The sequence below is a fragment of the Channa argus genome, unplaced genomic scaffold, assembly GCF_033026475.1.
Source record: "Channa argus isolate prfri unplaced genomic scaffold, Channa argus male v1.0 Contig027, whole genome shotgun sequence".
NCBI lineage: Eukaryota > Metazoa > Chordata > Actinopteri > Anabantiformes > Channidae > Channa > Channa argus.
In genome coordinates, this window is record NW_027125246.1 from 533,863 (window position 1) to 557,448 (window position 23,586).

The following is a 23,586-nucleotide window of genomic DNA, read 5'->3' on the forward strand; positions in this document are numbered from 1 at the left end:
TTCGGCCTGAAAATGCTTTTAAGCACATAAAAACTTACACTCTTGATTTCTGGCTAAATAGAAGCTGTTGCAATGATATTTACATGCTGAACTGAGTTGTTCTGGGTCAAATATGAAGGCAAACCCACTTTCCTTTTAGTATTTTGCTGCATTTGGCAGAAACAAGCATATTTGCTTATTCGGCCTGAAAATGGTTTTAAGCGCATAAAAACTTACACTCTTGATTTCTGGCTACATAAAAGATGTTGCGATGATATTTCCATGCTGAACTGAGTTGATCTAGGTCAAATATGAAGGCAAACCCACTTTCCTTTTAGTATTTTGCTGCATTTGGCAGAAACAAGCATATTTGCTTATTCGGCCTGAAAATGGTTTTAAGCGCATAAAAACTTACACTCTTGAGTTCTGGCTAAATAAAATCTGTAGCAATGATATTTCCATGCTGAACTGAGTTGTTCTGAGTCAAAAATAAAGGCAAACCCACTTTCCTTTCAGTATTTTGCTGCATTTGGCAGAAACAAGCATATTTGCTAATTAGGCCTGAATTTGCTTCTAAGCGCATAAAAACTTACACTCTTGATTTCTGGCTAAATAGAAGCTGTTGCAATGATATTTACATGCTGAACTGAGTTGTTCTGGGTCAAATATGAAGGCAAACCCACTTTCCTTTGAGTATTTTGCTGCAATTGGCAGAAACAAGCATATTTACTCATTCGGCATGAAAATGCTTTTAAGCGCATAAAACCGTACACTCTTGATTTCTGAATAAATAAAAGCTGTTGCATGATATTTCCATGCTGAACTGAGTTGTTCTGGGTCAAATATGAAGGCAAACCCACTTTCCTTTGAGTATTTTGCTGCAATTGGCAGAAGTCAGCTCATTCGGCCTGAAAATGCTTTTAAGCGCATAAAAACTTACACTCTTGATTTCTGGCTAAATAAAAGCTGTTGCAATGATATTTCCATGCTGAACTGAGTTGTTCTGGGTCAAGTATGAAGGCAAACCCACTTTCCTTTCAGTATTTTGCTGCATTTGGCAGAAACAAGCATATTTGCTCATTCGGCCTGAAAATGCTTTTAAGCGCATAAAAACGTACACTCTTGATTTCTGTCTAAATAAAAGCTGTTGCAATGATATTTCCATGCTGAACTGAGTTGTTCTGGCTCAAATATGAAGGCAAACCCACTTTCCTTTGAGTATTTTGCTGCATTTGGCAGAAATCAGCTCATTCGGCCTGAAAATACTTTTAAGCGCATAAAAACTTACACTCTTGATTTCTGGCTACATAAAAGATGTTGCGATGATAGTTCCATGCTGAACTGAGTTGTTCTGGGTCAAAAATGAAGGCAAACCCACTTTCCTTTCAGTATTTTGCTGCATTTGGCAGAAACAAGCATGTTTGCTCATTCGGCCTGAAAATGCTTTTAAGCGCATAAAAACGTACACTCTTGATTTCTGAATAAATAAAAGCTGTTGCAATGATATTTCCATGCTGAACTGAGTTGTTCTGGGTCAAAAATGAAGGCAAACCCACTTTCCTTTCAGTATTTTGCTGCAATTGGCAGAAATCAGCTCATTCGGCCTGAAAATGCTTTTAAGCGCATAAAAACGTACACTCTTGATTTCTGGCTAAATAAAAGCTGTTGCAATGATATTTCCATGCTGAACTGAGTTGTTCTGGGTCAAAAATGAAGGCAAACCCACTTTCCTTTCAGTATTTTGCTGCATTTGGCAGAAACAAGCATATTTGCTCATTCGGCCTGAAAATGCTTTTAAGCGCATAAAAACTTACACTCTTGATTTCTGGCTAAATAAAAGCTGTTGCAATGATATTTCCATGATGAACTGAGTTGTTCTGGGTCAAATATGAAGGCAAACCCACTTTCCTTTGAGTGTTTTGCTGCAATTGGCAGAAATCAGCTCATTCGGCCTGAAAATGCTTTTAAGCGCATAAAAACGTACACTCTTGATTTCTGGCTAAATAAAAGCTGTTGCAATGATATTTCCATGCTGAACCGAGTTGTTCTCGGTCAAAAATGAAGGCAAACCCACTTTCCTTTCAGTATTTTGCTACATTTGGCAGAAACAACCATATTTGCTCATTCGGCCTGAAAATGCTTTTAAGCGCATAAAAACTTACACTCTTGATTTCTGGCTAAATAAAAGCTGTTGCAATGATATTTCCATGATGAACTGAGTTGTTCTGGGTCAAATATGAAGGCAAACCCACTTTCCTTTCAGTATTTTGCTGCATTTGGCAGAAACAAGCATATTTGCTCATTCGGCCTGAAAATGCTTTTAAGCGCATAAAAACTTACACTCTTGATTTCTGGCTAAATAAAAGCTGTTGCTATGATATTGCGATGCTGAACTGAGTTGTTCTGGGTCAAATATGAAGGCAAACCCACTTTCCTTTGAGTATTTTGCTGCAATTGGCAGAAATCAGCTCATTCGGCCTGAAAATGCTTTTAAGCGCATAAAAACTTACACTTTTGATTTCTGGCTACATAAAAGCTGTTGCGATGATATTTCCATGCTGAACTGAGTTGTTCTGGGTCAAATACTAAGGCAAACCCACTTTCCTCTGAGTATTTTGCTGCAATTGGCAGAAATCAGCTCATTCGGCCTGAAAATGCTTTTAAGCGCATAAAAAGTTACACTCTTGAATTCTGAATAAATAAAAGCTGTTACAATGATAGTTCCATGCTGAACTGAGTTGTTCTGGGTCAAATATGAAGGCAAACCCACTTTCCTTTGAGTGTTTTGCTGCAATTGGCAGAAATCAGCTCATTCGGCCTGAAAATGCTTTTAAGCACATAAAAACTTACACTTTTGATTTCTGGCTAAATAAAAGCTGTAGCAATGATATTTACATGCTGAACTGAGTTGTTCTGGGTGAAATATGAAGGCAAACCCACTTTCCTTTAAGTATTTTGCTGCATTTGGCAGAAACAAGCATATTTGCTCATTCGGCCTGAAAATGCTTTTAAGCACATAAAAACTTACACTCTTGATTTCTGGCTACATGAAAGATGTTGCGATGATATTTCCATGCTGAACTGAGTTGTTCTGAGTCAAAAATAAAGGCAAACCCACTTTCCTTTCAGTATTTTGCTGCATTTGGCAGAAACAAGCATATTTGCTCATTCGGCCTGAAAATGCTTTTAAGCGCATAAAAACTTACACTCTTGATTTCTGAATAAATAAAAGCTGTTGCAATGATATTTCCATGCTGAACTGAGTTGTTCTGGGTCAAGTATGAAGGCAAACCCACTTTCCTTTCAGTATTTTGCTGCATTTGGCAGAAACAAGCATATTTGCTCATTCGGCCTGAAAATGCTTTTAAGCGCATAAAAACTTACACTCTTAATTTCTGGCTAAATAAAAGCTGTTGCAATGATATTTCCATGCTGAACTGAGTTGTTCTGGGTCAAGTATGAAGGCAAACCCACTTTCCTTTCAGTATTTTGCTGCATTTGGCAGAAACAAGCATATTTGCTCATTCGGCCTGAAAATGCTTTTAAGCGCATAAAAACGTACACTCTTAATTTCTGGCTAAATAAAAGCTGTTGCAATGATATTTCCATGCTGAACTGAGTTGTTCTGGGTCAAGTATGAAGGCAAACCCACTTTCCTTTCAGTATGTTGCTGCATTTGGCAGAAATCAGCTCATTCGGCCTGAAAATACTTTTAAGCGCATAAAAACTTACACTCTTGATTTCTGGCTACATAAAAGATGTTGCGATGATATTTCCATGCTGAACTGAGTTGTTCTGGGTCAAAAATGAAGGCAAACCCACTTTCCTTTCAGTATTTTGCTGCATTTGGCAGAAACAATCATATTTGCTCATTCGGCCTGAAAATGCTTTTAAGCGCATAAAAACTTACACTCTTGATTTCTGGCTAAATAAAAGCTGTTGCAATGATATTTCCATGATGAACTGAGTTGTTCTGGGTCAAATATGAAGGCAAACCCACTTTCCTTTCAGTATTTTGCTGCATTTGGCAGAAACAAGCATGTTTGCTCATTCGGCCTGAAAATGCTTTTAAGCGCATAAAAACGTACACTCTTGATTTCTGAATAAATAAAAGCTGTTGCAATGATATTTCCATGCTGAACTGAGTTGTTCTGGGTCAAAAATGAAGGCAAACCCACTTTCCTTTCAGTATTTTGCTGCAATTGGCAGAAATCAGCTCATTCGGCCTGAAAATGCTTTTAAGCGCATAAAAACGTACACTCTTGATTTCTGGCTAAATAAAAGCTGTTGCAATGATATTTACATGCTGAACTGAGTTGTTCTGGGTCAAATATGAAGGCAAACCCACTTTCCTTTAAGTATTTTGCTGCATTTGGCAGAAACAGGCATATTTGCTCATTCGGCCTGAAAATGCTTTTAAGCACATAAAAACTTACACTCTTGATTTCTGGCTACATAAAAGATGTTGCGATGATATTTCCATGCTGAACTGAGTTGATCTAGGTCAAATATGAAGGCAAACCCACTTTCCTTTTAGTATTTTGCTGCATTTGGCAGAAACAAGCATGTTTGCTCAGTCGGCCTGAAAATGCTTTTAAGCGCATAAAAACTTACACTCTTGATTTCTGGCTAAATAAAAGCTGTAGCAATGATATTTCCATGCTGAACTGAGTTGTTCTGGGTCAAATATGAAGGCAAACCCACTTTCCTTTTAGTATTTTGCTGCAATTGGCAGAAATCAGCTCATTCGGCATGAAAATGCTTTTAAGCACATAAAAACTTACACTTTTGATTTCTGGCTAAATAAAAGATGTTGCGATGATATTTCCATGCTGAACTGAGTTGATCTAGGTCAAATATGAAGGCAAACCCACTTTCCTTTCAGTATTTTGCTGCATTTGGCAGAAACAAGCATATTTGCTCATTCGGCCTGAAAATGCTTTTAAGCGCATAAAAACGTACACTCTTGATTTCTGTCTAAATAAAAGCTGTTGCAATGATATTTCCATGCTGAACTGAGTTGTTCTGGCTCAAATATGAAGGCAAACCCACTTTCCTTTGAGTGTTTTGCTGCAATTGGCAGAAATCAGCTCATTCGGCCTGAAAATGCTTTTAAGCACATAAAAACTTACACTTTTGATTTCTGGCTAAATAAAAGCTGTAGCAATGATATTTACATGCTGAACTGAGTTGTTCTGGGTCAAATATGAAGGCAAACCCACTTTCCTTTAAGTATTTTGCTGCATTTGGCAGAAACAGGCATATTTGCTCATTCGGCCTGAAAATGCTTTTAAGCACATAAAAACTTACACTCTTGATTTCTGGCTACATAAAAGATGTTGCGATGATATTTCCATGCTGAACTGAGTTGATCTAGGTCAAATATGAAGGCAAACCCACTTTCCTTTTAGTATTTTGCTGCATTTGGCAGAAACAAGCATGTTTGCTCAGTCGGCCTGAAAATGCTTTTAAGCGCATAAAAACTTACACTCTTGATTTCTGGCTAAATAAAAGCTGTAGCAATGATATTTCCATGCTGAACTGAGTTGTTCTGGGTCAAATATGAAGGCAAACCCACTTTCCTTTCAGTATTTTGCTGCATTTGGCAGAAACAAGCATATTTGCTCATTCGGCCTGAAAATGCTTTTAAGCGCATAAAAACGTACACTCTTGATTTCTGGCTAAATAAAAGCTGTTGCTATGATATTGCGATGCTGAACTGAGTTGTTCTGGGTTAAATATGAAGGCAAACCCACTTTCCTTTCAGTATTTTGCTGCATTTGGCAGAAACAGGCATATTTGCTCATTCGGCCTGAAAATGCTTTTAAGGGCATAAAAAGTTACACTCTTGATTTCTGAATAAATAAAAGCTGTTGCAATGATATTTCCATGCTGAACTGAGTTGTTCTGGGTCAAATATGAAGGCAAACCCACTTTCCTTTAAGTATTTTGCTGCATTTGGCAGAAACAAGCATATTTGCTCATTCGGCCTGAAAATGCTTTTAAGCACATAAAAACTTACACTCTTGATTTCTGGCTACATGAAAGATGTTGCGATGATATTTCCATGCTGAACTGAGTTGTTCTGAGTCAAAAATAAAGGCAAACCCACTTTCCTTTCAGTATTTTGCTGCATTTGGCAGAAACAAGCATATTTGCTCATTCGGCCTGAAAATGCTTTTAAGCGCATAAAAACTTACACTCTTGATTTCTGAATAAATAAAAGCTGTTGCAATGATATTTCCATGCTGAACTGAGTTGTTCTGGGTCAAGTATGAAGGCAAACCCACTTTCCTTTCAGTATTTTGCTGCATTTGGCAGAAACAAGCATATTTGCTCATTCGGCCTGAAAATGCTTTTAAGCGCATAAAAACTTACACTCTTAATTTCTGGCTAAATAAAAGCTGTTGCAATGATATTTCCATGCTGAACTGAGTTGTTCTGGGTCAAGTATGAAGGCAAACCCACTTTCCTTTCAGTATTTTGCTGCATTTGGCAGAAACAAGCATATTTGCTCATTCGGCCTGAAAATGCTTTTAAGCGCATAAAAACGTACACTCTTAATTTCTGGCTAAATAAAAGCTGTTGCAATGATATTTCCATGCTGAACTGAGTTGTTCTGGGTCAAGTATGAAGCAAACCCACTTTCCTTTCAGTATTTTGCTGCATTTGGCAGAAATCAGCTCATTCGGCCTGAAAATACTTTTAAGCGCATAAAAACTTACACTCTTGATTTCTGGCTACATAAAAGATGTTGCGATGATATTTCCATGCTGAACTGAGTTGTTCTGGGTCAAAAATGAAGGCAAACCCACTTTCCTTTCAGTATTTTGCTGCATTTGGCAGAAACAATCATATTTGCTCATTCGGCCTGAAAATGCTTTTAAGCGCATAAAAACTTACACTCTTGATTTCTGGCTAAATAAAAGCTGTTGCAATGATATTTCCATGATGAACTGAGTTGTTCTGGGTCAAATATGAAGGCAAACCCACTTTCCTTTCAGTATTTTGCTGCATTTGGCAGAAACAAGCATGTTTACTCATTCGGCCTGAAAATGCTTTTAAGCGCATAAAAACGTACACTCTTGATTTCTGAATAAATAAAAGCTGTTGCAATGATATTTCCATGCTGAACTGAGTTGTTCTGGGTCAAAAATGAAGGCAAACCCACTTTCCTTTCAGTATTTTGCTGCAATTGGCAGAAATCAGCTCATTCGGCCTGAAAATGCTTTTAAGCGCATAAAAACGTACACTCTTGATTTCTGGCTAAATAAAAGCTGTTGCAATGATATTTCCATGCTGAACTGAGTTGTTCTGGGTCAAAAATGAAGGCAAACCCACTTTCCTTTCAGTATTTTGCTGCATTTGGCAGAAACAAGCATATTTGCTCATTCGGCCTGAAAATGCTTTTAAGCGCATAAAAACTTACACTCTTGATTTCTGGCTAAATAAAAGCTGTTGCAATGATATTTCCATGATGAACTGAGTTGTTCTGGGTCAAATATGAAGGCAAACCCACTTTCCTTTCAGTATTTTGCTGCATTTGGCAGAAACAAGCATATTTGCTCATTCGGCCAGAAAATTATTTTAAGCGCATAAAAACTTACACTCTTGATTTCTGGCTAAATAAAAGCTGTTGCTATGATATTGCGATGCTGAACTGAGTTGTTCTGGGTCAAATATGAAGGCAAAACCACTTTCCTTTGAGTATTTTGCTGCAATTGGCAGAAATCAGCTCATTCGGCCTGAAAATGCTTTTAAGCGCATCAAAACTTACACTCTTGATTTCTGGCTACATAAAAGATGTTGCGATGATAGTTCCATGCTGAACTGAGTTGTTCTGGGTCAAAAATGAAGGCAAACCCACTTTCCTTTGAGTATTTTGCTGCAATTGGCAGAAATCAGCTCATTCGGCCTGAAAATGCTTTTAAGCGCATAACAACTTACACTCTTGATTTCTGGCTAAATAAAAGCTGTTGCAATGATATTTCCATGCTGAACTGAGTTGTTCTGGGTCAAATATGAAGGCAAACCCACTTTCCTTTGAGTATTTTGCTGCATTTGGCAGAAACAAGCATATTTGCTGATTCGGCCTTCTTCTTCTTTTCCTTTCGGCTGCTCCCTTTCAGGGGTCGCCACAGCGAATCATGTGCCTCCATCTAACTCTATCCTCTGCATCCTCTTCACTCACACCAACTAACTTCATGTCCTCCCTCACTACATCCATAAATCTCCTCTTTGGTCTTCCTCTAGACCTCCTGCCTGGCAGCTCCAACCTCAGCATCCTTCTACCGATATATTGTACTTGAACTCCTCTGTCACACCTACAGCACCTCACCACTGTCTTACAGCTCTCATACATGTCCTGCACCACTCTAACATACTTCTCTGACACTCCAGACGTCCTCAAACAATACCACAGCTCCTCTCTCGGCACCCTGTCATACGCTTTTTCTAAATCTACGAAGACACAATGCAACTCCCTATGACCCTCTCTGTACTTCTCCATCAGCGTCCTCAAAGCAAATACTGCATCTGTTGTACTCTTTCTAGGCATGAAACCATATTGCTGCTCACAAATACTGACCTCTGCCCTTAGCCGAGCTTCCACTACTCTTTCCCACAACTTCATTGTGTGACTCATCAGCTTTATTCCTCTGTAGTTGCCACAGCTCTGCACATCTGCCTTGTTCTTAAAAATTGGTACCAGTACACTTTTCCTCCAGTCCTCTGGCATCCTCTCACTCTCCAAGATCTTGTTAAACAAACTAGTCAAAAACTCTACTGCCGCCTCTCCTAGACACTTCCATACCTCCACAGGTATGTCATCAGGACCAACTGCCTTTCCACTCTTCATCCTCTTCAATGTCCTCCTCACTTCACTCTTACTAATCTTTGCTACTTCCTGCTCCACAACAGTCACCTCTTCTACTCTTCGTTCCCTTTCATTTTCCTCGTTCATCAACTCTTCAAAGTACTCCTTCCATCTTCCCATCACACTCCTGGCACCTGTCAATACATTTCCATCCTTATCTTTAATCACCCTAACCTGCTGCACATCCTTTCCATCTCTATCTCTTTGTCTGGCCAACCTGTACAAATCCACCTCTCCCTCTTTAGTGTCCAACCTAGCATACAAGTCCTCATATGCTCTTTGTTTGGCCTGTGCCACCTCTATCTTCACCTTACGCTGTATCTCCCTGTACTCCTGTCTACTCTCTTCAGTCCTCTCAGTGTCCCACTTCTTCTTAGCTAACCTCTTTCTCTGTATACACTCCTGAACTTCCTCGTTCCACCACCAAGTCTCCTTGTCCGCTTTCCTCTTTCCAGATGACACACCGAGTACCCTCCTACCTGTCTCCCTGATCAAATTAGCTGTAGTAGTCCAGTCATCTGGAAGCACCTCCAAACCACCCAGAGTCTGTCTCAGCTCCTCCCTGAAAACTAAACGACATTCTTCCTTTTTCAACTTCCACCACTTCGTCCTCTGCTCTGCCTTAGTCCTCCTTATCTTCCTCACCACCAGCATCATTTTACACACCATCATCCTGTGTTGTCTGGCTACACTCTCCCCTACCAATGCTTTACAGTCACTGATCTCTTTCAGATTACAACGTCTACACAAGATGTAGTCTACCTGAGTGCTTCTCCCTCCGCTCTTGTACGTCACCCTATGTTCCTGCCTCTTCTGAAACAAAGTGTTTACTACAGCCATTTCCATCCTCTTTGCAAAGTCAACCACCATCTGTCCTTCTGCATTCCTGTCCTGAACACCAAACCTGCCCATAACAGTCTCATAACCTCTGTTCCCTTCACCTACATGCCCATTGAAATCTGCACCAATGACAACTCTCTCACCTCTGGAGATGCTCTGCATCACTTCATCTAACTCACTCCAGAATTTCTCCTTCTCTTCTAACTCACATCCTACCTGTGGGGCATAACCACTCACAACATTGAACATCACCCCTTCAACTTCCAGCTTCAGACTCATCAACCTGTCTGATACTCTTTTCACCTCTAGAACATTCCTCACAAAATCCTCTTTCAATATAACTCCTACTCCATTTCTCTTCCTATCTGACCCATGGTAAAACAACTTGAACCCTGCTCCTAAGCTTCTAGCCTTGCTACCTTTCCACCTGGTCTCCTGGACACACAGTATGTCCACCTTCCTTCTCTGCATCATGTCGATCAACTCCCTAGCCTTCCCTGTCATAGTACCAACATTAAAAGTCCCTACTGTCAGTCCTACATTCTTAGCTTTCCTCTTCTCTCTCTGCCTACGAACACACCTTCCTCCTCTTCTTCTTTGTCTTCGACCAACAGTAGTCCAATTTCCACCGGTACCCTGTAGGTCAACAGCACCGGTGGCGGTTGTTGTTAACCCGGGCCCCGACCGATCCGGTATGGAAGTCTTTGTCACGATTCGCATGTTTGATTTGGCATGTGTTTTACGTCGGATGCCCTTCCTGCCACAACCCTCTGCATTTATCCAGACTTGGGACTGGCACAAGAAGACACTGGCTTGTGCCCCCTTGCGGTTGCATTCCTCTTTCAATATAACTCCTACTCCATTTCTCTTCCTATCTGACCCATGGTAAAACAACTTGAACCCTGCTCCTAAGCTTCTAGCCTTGCTACCTTTCCACCTGGTCTCCTGGACACAGAGTATGTCCACCTTCCTTCTCTGCATCATGTCGATCAACTCCCTAGCCTTCCCTGTCATAGTACCAACATTCAAAGTCCCTACTGTCAGTCCTACATTCTTAGCTTTCCTCTTCTCTCTTTGCCTACGAACACACCTTCCTCCTCTTCTTCTTCGTCTTCGACCAACAGTAGTCCAATTTCCACCGGTACCCTGTAGGTCAACAGCACAGTTGGTTAGCGACTGTCTTTTGGTTTGTTTATTTCTATCAGGCTAGCTAGCACTTTCTGTGGGAAATGGCTTATTTTGTTTATTATGGTAGCCTTGGTTCGCCCTGAGTTGTAGTGTCATGTTTTGTTTGACACTTTCTTTCGTTTAAAATAAATATCATTCTGTTGGAACATCTCGATCCTGGATTTTGGTTTGGGGATCGGAGAGGGAACATGCTAATTTATCTTTGTATGTTGCACCCTGACCCCCTAGACAGGGGCGTAACAGACCAGTACAGTTATAGTACTTTGTACTTTGCCACATTTATCTTCTTCTTAGCAAGTGTCATGCATTCTGCTTCTCCGGCGTTTTTAAGAGCTGTTGATGATGTCAAATTAAGCTTACGGCCACACCGCTCTCTAAGCGCCCGATCTCATCCGATCTCGGCAGCCAAATAGAGCCGGGCCTGGTTAGTACTTGGTAGGAAGACTCCCTTGGAATACCAGGTGCTGTAAGCTTTTTTGCTTGGGTTTACGGGCAGCACAAGCTGGTGTTACTGCCTATTTATTCATAGAAATTGTTCTATATTTTCATCAAATTTTGTTCTTTCATTTCTGTTTTGCTACTTTATTGGTTTGTCAACCATCGTGCTTCTTTACTACTAGACCAGTACCGTTTTAGTACTTTGCCACATTTATCTTCTTCTTAGCGAGTGTCATGCATTCTGCTTCTCCAGCGTTTTTAGGAGCTGTTGATGATGTCAAATGCAGCTTACGGCCACAACGCTCTCTAAGCGCCCGATCTCGTCCGATTTCGGCAGCCAAATTGAGCATGGCCTGGTTAGTACTTGGTAAGAAAAACGCCTGGGAATACCAGGTGCTTTACGCCTTTTTGCTTGGGTTTACGGGCAGCACAAGCTGGTGTTACTGCCTATTTATTCATAGAAATTGTTCTATATTTTCATCAAATTTTGTTCTTTCATTGCTGTTTTGCTACTTTATTGGTTTGTCAACCATCGTGCTTCATTACTAGTAGACCATGTTACGGTCTTGCCATATGTGTTGTTTTTATGTTGTTGTTCTTATAGGTGCCCTGCCTGATTGGCCGGATTGGGGGGCAGTACAGGAAGCTGATTGGTCCATCCTACACTTCCTGGAGTTTTAAAAGTACGGTTCCCAACAGCTAGCGAGGCTCTTTCTGGCAGCAGCACCTGTTTGCTGTTCTTGGTTTCCAAACCTTATTTAGCATTTTTGAATTGTTAGGTGTTGTGCCGTGGTTTTGTTTATAAATTGTATAATTTGTAAATAGTATTAAATCTGTAGGGGTGAACTGCCATTTTCTTTTGATTGTTTTCTCTTGTTTTCACATTAGGGAGTTAGGGTTAGCGACTGTCTTTTGGTTTGTTTATTTCTATCAGGCTAGCTAGCAATTTCTGTGGGAAATGGCTTATTTTGTTTATTATGTTGGCCTTGGTTCGCCCTGAGTTGTAGTGTCATGTTTTGTTTGACACTTTCTTTCGTTTAAAATAAATATCATTCTGTTGGAACATCTCGATCCTGGATTTTGGTTTGGGGATCGGAGAGGGAACATGCTAATTTATCTTTGTATGTTGCACCCTGACCCCCTAGACAGGGGCGTAACAGACCAGTACAGTTATAGTACTTTGTACTTTGCCACATTTATCTTCTTCTTAGCAAGTGTCATGCATTCTGCTTCTCCAGCGTTTTTAAGAGCTGTTGATGATGTCAAATGCAGCTTACGGCCACACCGCTCTCTAAGCGCCCGATCTCGGCAGCCAAATAGAGCAGGGCCTGGTTAGTACTTGGTAGGAAGACCGCCTGGGAATACCAGGTGCTGTAAGCTTTTTTCACTTGGGTTTACGGGCAGCACAAGCTGGTGTTACTGCCTATTTATTCATAGAAATTGTTCTATATTTTCATCAAATTTTGTTCTTTCATTGCTGTTTTGCTACTTTATTGGTTTGTTAACCATCGTGCTTCATTACTAGTAGACCATGTTACGGTCCTGGCCATATGTGTTGTTTTTATTTTGTTGTTCTTATAGGTGCCCTGCCTGATTGGCCGGATTGGGGGGCAGTACAGGAAGCTGATTGGTCCATCCTACACTTCCTGGAGTTTTAAAAGTACGGTTCCCAACAGCTAGCGAGGCTCTTTCTGGCAGCAGCACCTGTTTGCTGTTCTTGGTTTCCAAACCTTATTTAGCATTTTTGAATTGTTAGGTTTTGTGCCGTGGTTTTGTTTATAAATTCTATATTTTGTAAATAGTATTAAATCTGTAGGGGTGAACTGCCTTTTTCTTTTGATTGTTTTCTCTTGTTTTCACATTAGGGAGTTAGGGTTAGCGACTATCTTTTGGTTTGTTTATTTCTATCAGGCTAGCTAGCACTTTCTGTGGGAAATGGCTTATTTTGTTTATTATGTTGGCCTTGGTTCGCCCTGAGTTGTAGTGTCATGCTTTGTTTGACACTTTCTTTCGTTTAAAATAAATATCATTCTGTTGGAACATCTCAATCCTGGATTTTGGTTTGAGGATCGGAGAGGGAACATGCAAATTTCTCTTTGTATGTTTCACCCTGATCCCCTACACAGGGGCGTAACAGACCAGTACAGTTATAGTACTTTGTACTTTGCCACATTTATCTTCTTCTTAGCAAGTGTCATGCATTCTGCTTCTCCAGCGTTTTTAAGAGCTGTTGATGATGTCAAATGCAGCTTACGGCCACACCGCTCTCTAAGCGCCCGATCTCGTCCGATCTCGGCAGCCAAATAGAGCCGGGCCTGGTTAGTACTTGGTAGGAAGACCGCCTGGGAATACCAGGTGCTGTAGGCTTTTTTGCTTGGGTTTACAGGCAGCACAAGCTGGTGTTACTGCCTATTTATTCATAGAAATTGTTCTATATTTTCATCAAATTTTGTTCTTTCATTGCTGTTTTGCTACTTTATTGGTTTGCCAACCATCGTGCTTCATTACTAGTAGACCATGTTACGGTCCTGGCCATATGTGTTGTTTTTATTTTCTTGTTCTTATAGGTGCCCTGCCTGATTGGCCGGATTGGGGGGCAGTACAGGAAGCTGATTGGTTCATCCTACACTTCCTGGAGTTTTAAAAGTACGGTTCCCAACAGCTAGCGAGGCTCTTTCTGGCATCAGCACCTGTTTGCTGTTCTTGGTTTCCAAACCTTATTTAGCATTTTTGAATTGTTAGGTTTTGTGCCGTGGTTTTGTTTATAAATTGTATATTTTGTAAATAGTATTAAATCTGTAGGGGTGAACTGCCATTTTCTTTGGACTGTTTTTACATTAGGGAGTTAGGGTTAGCGACTGTCTTTTGGTTTGTTTATTTCTATCAGGCTAGCTAGCACTTTCTGTGGGAAATGGCTTATTTTGTTTATTATGTTGGCCTTGGTTCGCGCTGATTTGTAGTGTCATGTTTTGTTTGACACTTTCTTTCGTTTAAAATAAATATCATTCTATTGGAACATCTCGATCCTGGATTTTGGTTTGGGGATCGGAGAGGGAACATGCTAATTTATCTTTGTATGTTGCACCCTGACCCCCTAGACAGGGGCGTAACAGACCAGTACAGTTATAGTACTTTGTACTTTGCCACATTTATCTTCTTCTTAGCAAGTGTCATGCATTCTGCTTCTCCAGCGTTTTTAAGAGCTGTTGATGATGTCATATGCAGCTTACGGCCACACTGCTCTCTAAGCGCCCGATCTCGTCCGATCTCGGCAGCCAAATAGGGCCAGGCCTTGTTAGTACTTGGTAAGAAGACCGCCTGGGAATACCACGTGCTGTAAGCTTCTTTGCTTGGGTTTACGGGCAGCACAAGCTGGTGTTACTGCCTATTTATTCATAGAAATTGTTCTATATTTTCATCAAATTTTGTTCTTTCATTGCTGTTTTGCTACTTTATTGGTTTGCCAACCATCGTGCTTCATTACTAGTAGACCATGTTATGGTCCTGGCCATATGTGTTGTTTTTATTTTCTTGTTCTTATAGGTGCCCTGCCTGATTGGCCGGATTTGGGGGAAGTACAGGAAGCTGATTGGTCCATCCTACACTTCCTGGAGTTTTAAAAGTACGGTTCCCAACAGCTAGCGAGGCTCTTTCTGGCATCAGCACCTGTTTGCTGTTCTTGGTTTCCAAACCTTATGTAGCATTTTTGAATTGTTAGGTTTTGTGCCGTGGTTTTGTTTATAAATTGTATATTTTGTAAATAGTATTAAATCTGTAGGGGTGGACTGCCATTTTCTTTTGATTGTTTTCTCTTGTTTTCACATTAGGGAGTTAGGGTTAGCGACTGTCTTTTGGTTTGTTTATTTCTATCAGGCTAGCTAGAACTTTCTGTGGGAAATGGCTTATTTTGTTTATTATGTTGGCCTTGGTTCGCCCTGAGTTGTAGTGTCATGTTTTGTTTGACACTTTCTTTCGTTTAAAATAAATATCATTCTGTTGGAACATCTCGATCCTGGATTTTGGTTTGGGGATCGGAGAGGGAACATGCTAATTTATCTTTGTATGTTGCACCCTGAGCCCCTAGACAGGGGCGTAACAGACCAGTACAGTTATAGTACTTTGTACTTTGCCACATTTATCTTCTTCTTAGCAAGTGTCATGCATTCTTCTTCTCCAGCGTTTTTAAGAGCTGTTGATGATGTCAAATGCAGCTTACGGCCACACAGCTCTCTAAGCGCCCGATCTCGCCCGATCTCGGCAGCCAAATAGAGCCGGGCCTGGTTAGTACTTGGTAGGAAGACCGCCTGGGAATACCAGGTGCTGTAAGCTTTTTTGCTTGGGTTTACGGGCAGCTCAAGCTGGTGTTACTGCCTATTTATTCATAGAAATTGTTCTATATTTTCATCAAATTTTGTTCTTTCATTGCTGTTTTGCTACTTTATTGGTTTGTCAACCATCGTGCTTCATTACTAGTAGACCATGTTACGGTCCTGGCCATATGTGTTGTTTTTATTTTCTTGTTCTTATAGAAGCCCTGCCTGATTGGCCGGATTTGGGGGAAGTACAGGAAGCTGATTGGTCCATCCTACACTTCCTGGAGTTTTAAAAGTACGGTTCCCAACAGCTAGCGAGGCTCTTTCTGGCAGTAGCACCTGTTTGCTGTTCTTGGTTTCCAAATCTTATTTAGCATTTTTGAATTGTTAGGTTTTGTGCCGTGGTTTTGTTTATAAATTGTATATTTTGTAAATAGTATTAAATCTGTAGGGGTGAACTGCCATTTTCTTTGGACTATTTTCACATTAGGGAGTTAGGGTTAGCGACTGTCTTTTGGTTTGTTTATTTCTATCAGGCTAGCTAGCACTTTCTGTGGGAAATGGCTTATTTTGTTTATTATGTTGGCCTTGGTTCGCCCTGAGTTGTAGTGTCATGTTTTATTTGACACTTTCTTTTGTTTAAAATAAATATCATTCTGTTGGAACATCTCGATCCTGGATTTTGGTTTGGGGATCGAAGAGGGAACATGCTAATTTATCTTTGTATGTTGCACCCTGAGCCCCTAGACAGGGGCGTAACAGACCAGTACAGTTATAGTACTTTGTACTTTGCCACATTTATCTTCTTCTTAGCAAGTGTCATGCATTCTGCTTCTCCAGCGTTTTTAAGAGCTGTTGATGATGTCAAATGCAGCTTACGGCCACACCGCTCTCTAAGTGCCCGATCTCGCCCGATCTCGGCAGCCAAATAGAGCCGGGCCTGGTTAGTACTTGGTAGGAAGACCGCCTGGGAATACCAGGTGCTGTAAGCTTTCTTGCTTGGGTTTACGGGCAGCACAAGCTGGTGTTACTGCCTATTTATTCATAGAAATTGTTCTATATTTTCATCAAATTTTGTTCTTTCATTGCTGTTTTGCTACTTTATTGGTTTGTCAACCATCGTGCTTCATTACTAGTAGACCATGTTACGGTCCTGGCCATATGTGTTGTTTTTATTTTCTTGTTCTTATAGGTGCCCTGCCTGATTGGCCGGATTTGGGGGAAGTACAAGAAGCTGATTGGTCCATCCTACACTTCCTGGAGTTTTAAAAGTACGGTTCCCAACAGCTAGCGAGGCTCTTTCTGGCAGCAGCACCTGTTTGCTGTTCTTGGTTTCCAAACCTTATTTAGCATTTTTGAATTGTTAGGTTTTGTGCCGTGGTTTTGTTTATAAATTGTATATTTTGTAAATAGTATTAAATCTGTAGGGGTGAACAGCCATTTTCTTTTGATTGTTTTCTCTTGTTTTCACATTAGGGAGTTAGGGTTAGCGACTGTCTTTTGGTTTGTTTATTTCTATCAGGCTAGCTAGCACTTTCTGTGGGAAATGGATTATTTTGTTTATTATGTTGGCCTTGGTTCGCCCTGAGTTGTAGTGTCATGTTTTGTTTGACACTTTCTTTCGTTTAAAATAAATATCATTCTGTTGGAACATCTCGATCCTGGATTTTGGTTTGGGGATCGGAGAGGGAACATGCTAATTTATCTTTGTATGTTGCACCCTGACCCCCTAGAATTCAATTCAATTCAACTTTATTTATATAACGCCAATTCACAACAAAGTCATCTCAGGGCACTTTACAGAATAAAGTCAAGATTATAAAGATATATAAAGAGAACCCAACAATTCCCCCTGGAGCAAGCCATAGGCAACAGTGGAGAGGAAAAACTCCCTTTAACGGAAGAAACCTCCAGCAGAACCAGGCTCAGGGTGGACGGCCATCTGCCTCGACCGGTTGGGGTGAGTGGAAAGGGGAGAGAGAAAAGAACAGAGCAACAAAAAGCAACAACAAAACATCGGGCAGATTGGTAGGACCAGTAGCTGCACGCTGGAAGACACACAGCTTCAAAGCCGGGGGACACCTGCAGAAAGGGACAGAGAGAGGGGGACAGAGGAGGACAAAGACAACTACGGGAGAGAACACACAGAGTTAATGACATACAGTGGTGAGAATTGCGGGGTGAGAGGAGAGGAGAGATGGTCAAGAGGAGGAAAGGAGCTCAGTGCATTGGGGGGTGGGTCCCCCCAGCAGTCTAAGCCTATGGCAGCATAACTATAACTAACTATATGCTTTATTAAAGAGGAAGGTTTTAAGCTTAGACTTAAAAGTAGAGAGGGTGTCTGCTTCCCGAATCTGAACTGGGAGCTGGTTCCACAAGAGAGGAGCTTGATAGCTAAAGGCTCTACCTCCCATTCTACTTTTGGAAATTCTGGGAACCACAAGTAGGCCTGCATTCTGAGAGCGAAGTGGTCTACTGGGATGATATGGTGCTATGAGGTCTTCTATATATGATGGAGCCTGACCATTCAGAGCTTTATATGTAAGAAGCAGGGTTTTAAATTCTATTCTAAATTTAATGGGAAGCCAATGGAGAGAAGCTAGTGAAGGTGAAATATGATCTCTCTTGCTAGTTCCAGTCAGCACTCTTGCTGCAGCATTTTGGATTAATTGCAGGCTCTTTAGGGAGTTACTGGGGCATCCTGAAAGTAGGGAATTACAGTAGTCCAACCTAGAAGTAACAAATGCATGGACCAGTTTTTCGGAATCACTTTGAGACAGTATGCTCCTAATTTTGGCAATGTTCCGTAGGTGGAAGAAGGCTGTTCTAGAGATTTGTTTTATATGTGACTTAAAGGACAGATCCTGATCAAAAATAACTCCAAGGTTCCTTGCAGTAGTACTGGAGGCCAGACTTATGCCATCTAGGGTAACAATATGGTTGGACATCATATCTCTGATATTTTTGGGCCCAAATACTATGACTTCAGTTTTGTCTGAGTTTAAAAGTAAAAAATTGTGGGACATCCAGGCCTTTATGTCTTGTAGGCATGCTTGAAGCTTTATTAACTGATTATTTTCATCTGGTTCCATAGATAAATATAGCTGGGTATCATCAGCATAACAGTGGAAATTTATGGAGTGTTTTCTAATAATGTTGCCTAAAGGAGACATATATAAAGTAAAAAGTATTGGTCCTAACACAGAGCCTTGTGGAACTCCATAGCTAACCTTTGTGTGCATGGAGGATTCATCATTAACATGAACAAATTGAAATCTATCAGACAGATAGGATTTAAACCAACCTAGTGCAGTTCCTGTAATTCCAATTTCATGTTCCAGTCTCTGTAATAAAATGTTATGATCAAGTGTATCAAATGCGGCACTAAGATCTAAAAGAACAAGTATAGAGATGAGTCCATTATCTGAGGCCATGAGAAGATCGTTGGTGACTTTTACCAGTGCTGTTTCTGTACTATGATGAACTCTAAATCCTGACTGAAACTCTTCATACAAATTATTCCTATGAAGGTGATCACATAATTGTTTTGCGACTACTTTTTCAATTATTTTAGAAATAAAGGGGAGATTAGATATTGGTCTGTAATTGGCTAAAACACCTGGGTCAAGACAGGGTTTTTTAAGTAATGGTTTAATTACAGCTACCTTATAGGCCTGTGGTACATAGCTGTTTCTAAAGATAGATTGATGATATCTAATATGAACGTATCTATTAAGGGTAAAGCTTCCTTGAGCAGCTTAGTTGGAATAGGGTCTAGCAGACAGGTTGTTGGTTTAGATGAGGTAATAATTGAAGTTAGCTCAGAGAGATCTATGGGTAAAAAGCAGTCTAACAGGGAGTGGGGCCTTATCCATGATTCTAGCACTGCTGTACATGAAGATCTATCTGTAATTTTTGGGGGGAGGATCTGGTGAATTCGTTCTCTAATAGCTACAATTTTATTCATAAAGAAGGTCATGAAGTCATTGCTGCTCAAAGTTAAGGGAATAGTAGGCTCAACAGAACTATGGCTCTTAGTCAGCCTGGCTACAGTGCTGAACAGAGACCGGGGGTTGTTCTTGTTTTCTTCTATTAATGATGAATAATATGCTGTTCTGGCATCACTGAGAGCTTTTTTGTACGTTTTTAAACTATTTTTCCAGGCTAAATGAGATTCTTCTAACTTTCTGGAACGCCACTTCCTTTCTAACTTTCGTGTTTCCTGTTTTAAGTTGCGTGTTTGTGAACTATACCATGGAGATCGCCTCTGCTGATTTACTGCCTTCTTTTTTAGAGGGGCAACACTATCGAGTATTGTACGTAGTGAGGCTGCAGAATTGTCAACAAGATAATCTACTTGTGCAGGAGTAACATTAAGGAGACTACTTCCCATTGTATTAACATATGGTGAAGCAAATGATGAAGAAATAATTTCTTTAAATTTGTTGACAGCTTTTTCACTTAAGCATCTGCTATAGTGGAATTTTTCCCTAACTGCTATATAGTCCGTTATTGTAAATTCAAATGTTATTAAAAAATGGTCAGACAGAAGAGAGTTGTGAGGACATATTGTTAAATTATCCGTTTCAATTCCATACGTAAGGACAAGGTCTAACGTGTGACTAAAACAGTGAGTGGGTTTATTTACATTTTGGGAAAAACCAATTGAATCTAATAATGAATTAAACGCAGTGCTCAGGCAGTTACTGTCAGCATCTACATGAATGTTAAAGTCACCCACTATAATGACTTTATCTGTAGTAAGCACTAAATCAGCTACAAAATCAGAAAATTCAATCAAAAACTCTGAATAAGGGACTGGAGGACGGTACATGATAACAAATAATAGTGGTTTTTGAGTTTTCCAGTTTGGGTGTGAAAGGCTAAGAGTAAGGCTCTCAAATGAGTTATAACTATGTTTAGGTCTAGGGTTTATTGATAAGCTACAATGGAAGATTGCTGCAACACCTCCACCTCGGCCTGTGCTTCTAGGAACATGATAATTAATATGACTTGGGGGGGTTGACTCATTTAGACTGACATATTCTTCCTGCTGCAACCAAGTTTCAGTGAGACAAAATAAATCGAATTGATGATCGCTTATTAAGTCATTTACTAACAGAGATTTAGAAGAGAGAGATCTGATATTTAATAATCCACATTTAATAGTTTTGGGGTTTTGTTCTGTAAGAGGAGTAGTCTTAACTTTTATTAGGTTATTATGATTAACTCCTCTTGTTGTCATATTTACTTTATGTAATTTAGGTCGGGGAACAGACACAGTCTCTATAGGTATGTGGGAGTTGTGGGGGGGTGACGGTTGTAAGGACACTGCAGAGAGGTGTGTAGGACTGGATCTCTGCATCCTAGGCTCAACTCTGGATTGTCATACTTTTGGTTGTCTAATAAAACCAGCCATATTTCTGGATAAGAAAGCTGCACCATCTAAAGTAGGATGGATGCCATCTCTCCTAATCAGCCTAGGTTTTCCCCAAAAACGTTTCCAATTGTCTATGTAGCCCACATCGTTTGCTGGACACCACCTAGACAGCCAGCGGTTGAATGACGACATGCGGGTGTACATGTCGTCACTGGTCAGATTTGGCAGGGGACCAGAGAAAATTACGGAGTCCGACATTGTTTTTGCAAAGTTACACACCGATTCAACATTCATTTTAGTGACCTCCGATTTACGTAATCGGGCGTCATTAACTCCCACGTGAATAATAATATTACTGTATTTACGTTTATCCTTAGCCAGGAGTTTCAAATATGATTCAACGTCGCCCGCTCTGGCCCCAGGAAGACATTTGACTACGGCCGCTGGAGTCTCTAACTTCACGTTTCTGACTATGGAGCTGCCAATTACCAGAGTTGGTTTCTCAGCGGGTGTGTCGCTGAGTGGGGAAAATCGATTAGAAACATGAACCGACTGGTGGTGAACCTCGGGCGTCTGTTTAGCATTAGATCTCTTACGAACCGTCACCCAGCCGGACTGGCTTCCCGGCTGCTCGGGAACTGCCGGGGGACAGCTAGCAGGGGCTACGCTAGGTCGGCCCGCACCAGCTACCGGGGCCTGACTAGCGGAGTTGTTTTCCATGGTGCGGAGCCGTGCTTCCAATTCCGTGAGCCTCGCCTCCAAAGCTGCAAAAACCTTACACTTATTACATATACCATTATCACTAAAGGAGGCAGAGGAAAAACTGAACATGACACACACCGAGCAAGTGAGAGAAGGAGAAACAGAGGGAGACAGAGAAGCCATTGCTAATGTTTAACTGCTAAGCTAGCGAAGCTAATATAAGTGAAATGTGGAATTTGTAAACTTTAGCTGGTTATGTTTTGCAAAAGCAGGTGCTTGTGCAATACAAGCGTATGTTACGACTAAGTATTAATTCTTGTGTGAAGAAATCACTTATTTAAGTAAAAATAACAGCTACAATTAATCAGTAAACAGTCTTTCGGTAGAAACCCAAGAGTGTGCAGAAACAGGAAGTGACGCAATACGCTTACCGCAAATCTGGATGGCGCAACAGGGGCGTAACAGACCAGTACAGTTATAGTACTTTGTACTTTGCCACATTTATCTTCTTCTTAGCAACTGTTATGCATTCTGCTTCTCCAGCGTTTTTAAGAGCTGTTGATGATGTCAAATGCAGCTTACGGCCACACCGCTCTCTAAGCGCCCGATCTCGTCCGATCTCGGCAGCCAAATAGAGCCGGGCCTGGTTAGTACTTGGTAGGAAGACCGCCTGGGAATACCAGGTGCTGTAGGCTTTTTTGCTTGGGTTTACAGGCAGCACAAGCTGGTGTTACTGCCTATTTATTCATAGAAATTGTTCTATATTTTCATCAAATTTTGTTCTTTCATTGCTGTTTTGCTACTTTATTGGTTTGCCAACCATCGTGCTTCATTACTAGTAGACCATGTTACGGTCCTGGCCATATGTGTTGTTTTTATTTTCTTGTTCTTATAGGTGCCCTGCCTGATTGGCCGGATTGGGGGGCAGTACAGGAAGCTGATTGGTTCATCCTACACTTCCTGGAGTTTTAAAAGTACGGTTCCCAACAGCTAGCGAGGCTCTTTCTGGCATCAGCACCTGTTTGCTGTTCTTGGTTTCCAAACCTTATTTAGCATTTTTGAATTGTTAGGTTTTGTGCCGTGGTTTTGTTTATAAATTGTATATTTTGTAAATAGTATTAAATCTGTAGGGGTGAACTGCCATTTTCTTTGGACTGTTTTCACATTAGGGAGTTAGGTTTAGCGACTGTCTTTTGGTTTGTTTATTTCTATCAGGCTAGCTAGCACTTTCAGTGGGAAATGGCTTATTTTGTTTATTATGTTGGCCTTGGTTCGCCCTGAGTTGTAGTGTCATGTTTTGTTTGACACTTTCTTTCGTTTAAAATAAATATCATTCTGTTGGAACATCTCGATCCTGGATTTTGGTTTGGGGATCGGAGAGGGAACATGCTAATTTATCTTTGTATGTTGCACCCTGACCCCGTAGACAGGGGCGTAACAGACCAGTACAGTTATAGTACTTTGTACTTTGCCACATTTATCTTCTTCTTAGCAACTGTTATGCATTCTGCTTCTCCAGCGTTTTTAAGAGCTGTTGATGATGTCAAATGCAGCTTACGGCCACACCGCTCTCTAAGCGCCCGATCTCGTCCGATCTCGGCAGCCAAATAGGACCGGGCCTGGTTAGTACTTGGTAGGAAGACCGCCTGGGAATACCAGGTGCTGTAAGCTTTTTTGCTTGGGTTTACGGGCAGCACAAGCTGGTGTTACTGCCTATTTATTCATAGAAATTGTTCTATATTTTCATCAAATTTTGTTCTTTTATTGCTGTTTTGCTACTTTATTGGTTTGTCAACCATCGTGCTTCATTACTAGTAGACCATGTTACGGTCCTGGCCATATGTGTTGTTTTTATTTTGTTGTTCTTATAG

The 23,586-nt window shown here is 40.7% G+C and overlaps 8 pseudogenes; all 8 read left to right on the forward strand.

The window, feature by feature from the left end:
• Positions 1-11,236: 11,236 nt before the first annotated feature.
• Positions 11,237-11,355, forward strand: LOC137115799 (5S ribosomal RNA; annotated as a pseudogene).
• Positions 11,356-12,591: 1,236 nt separating this feature from the next.
• On the forward strand, positions 12,592-12,700 carry LOC137115796 (5S ribosomal RNA; annotated as a pseudogene).
• Positions 12,701-13,568: 868 nt separating this feature from the next.
• LOC137115794 (5S ribosomal RNA) lies at positions 13,569-13,687 on the forward strand (annotated as a pseudogene).
• An 857-nt stretch (positions 13,688-14,544) lies between these two features.
• LOC137115797 (5S ribosomal RNA) lies at positions 14,545-14,663 on the forward strand (annotated as a pseudogene).
• An 867-nt stretch (positions 14,664-15,530) lies between these two features.
• On the forward strand, positions 15,531-15,649 carry LOC137115795 (5S ribosomal RNA; annotated as a pseudogene).
• Positions 15,650-16,506: 857 nt separating this feature from the next.
• LOC137115801 (5S ribosomal RNA) lies at positions 16,507-16,625 on the forward strand (annotated as a pseudogene).
• A 5,666-nt stretch (positions 16,626-22,291) lies between these two features.
• Positions 22,292-22,410, forward strand: LOC137115798 (5S ribosomal RNA; annotated as a pseudogene).
• An 857-nt stretch (positions 22,411-23,267) lies between these two features.
• Positions 23,268-23,386, forward strand: LOC137115800 (5S ribosomal RNA; annotated as a pseudogene).
• Positions 23,387-23,586: the final 200 nt, after the last annotated feature.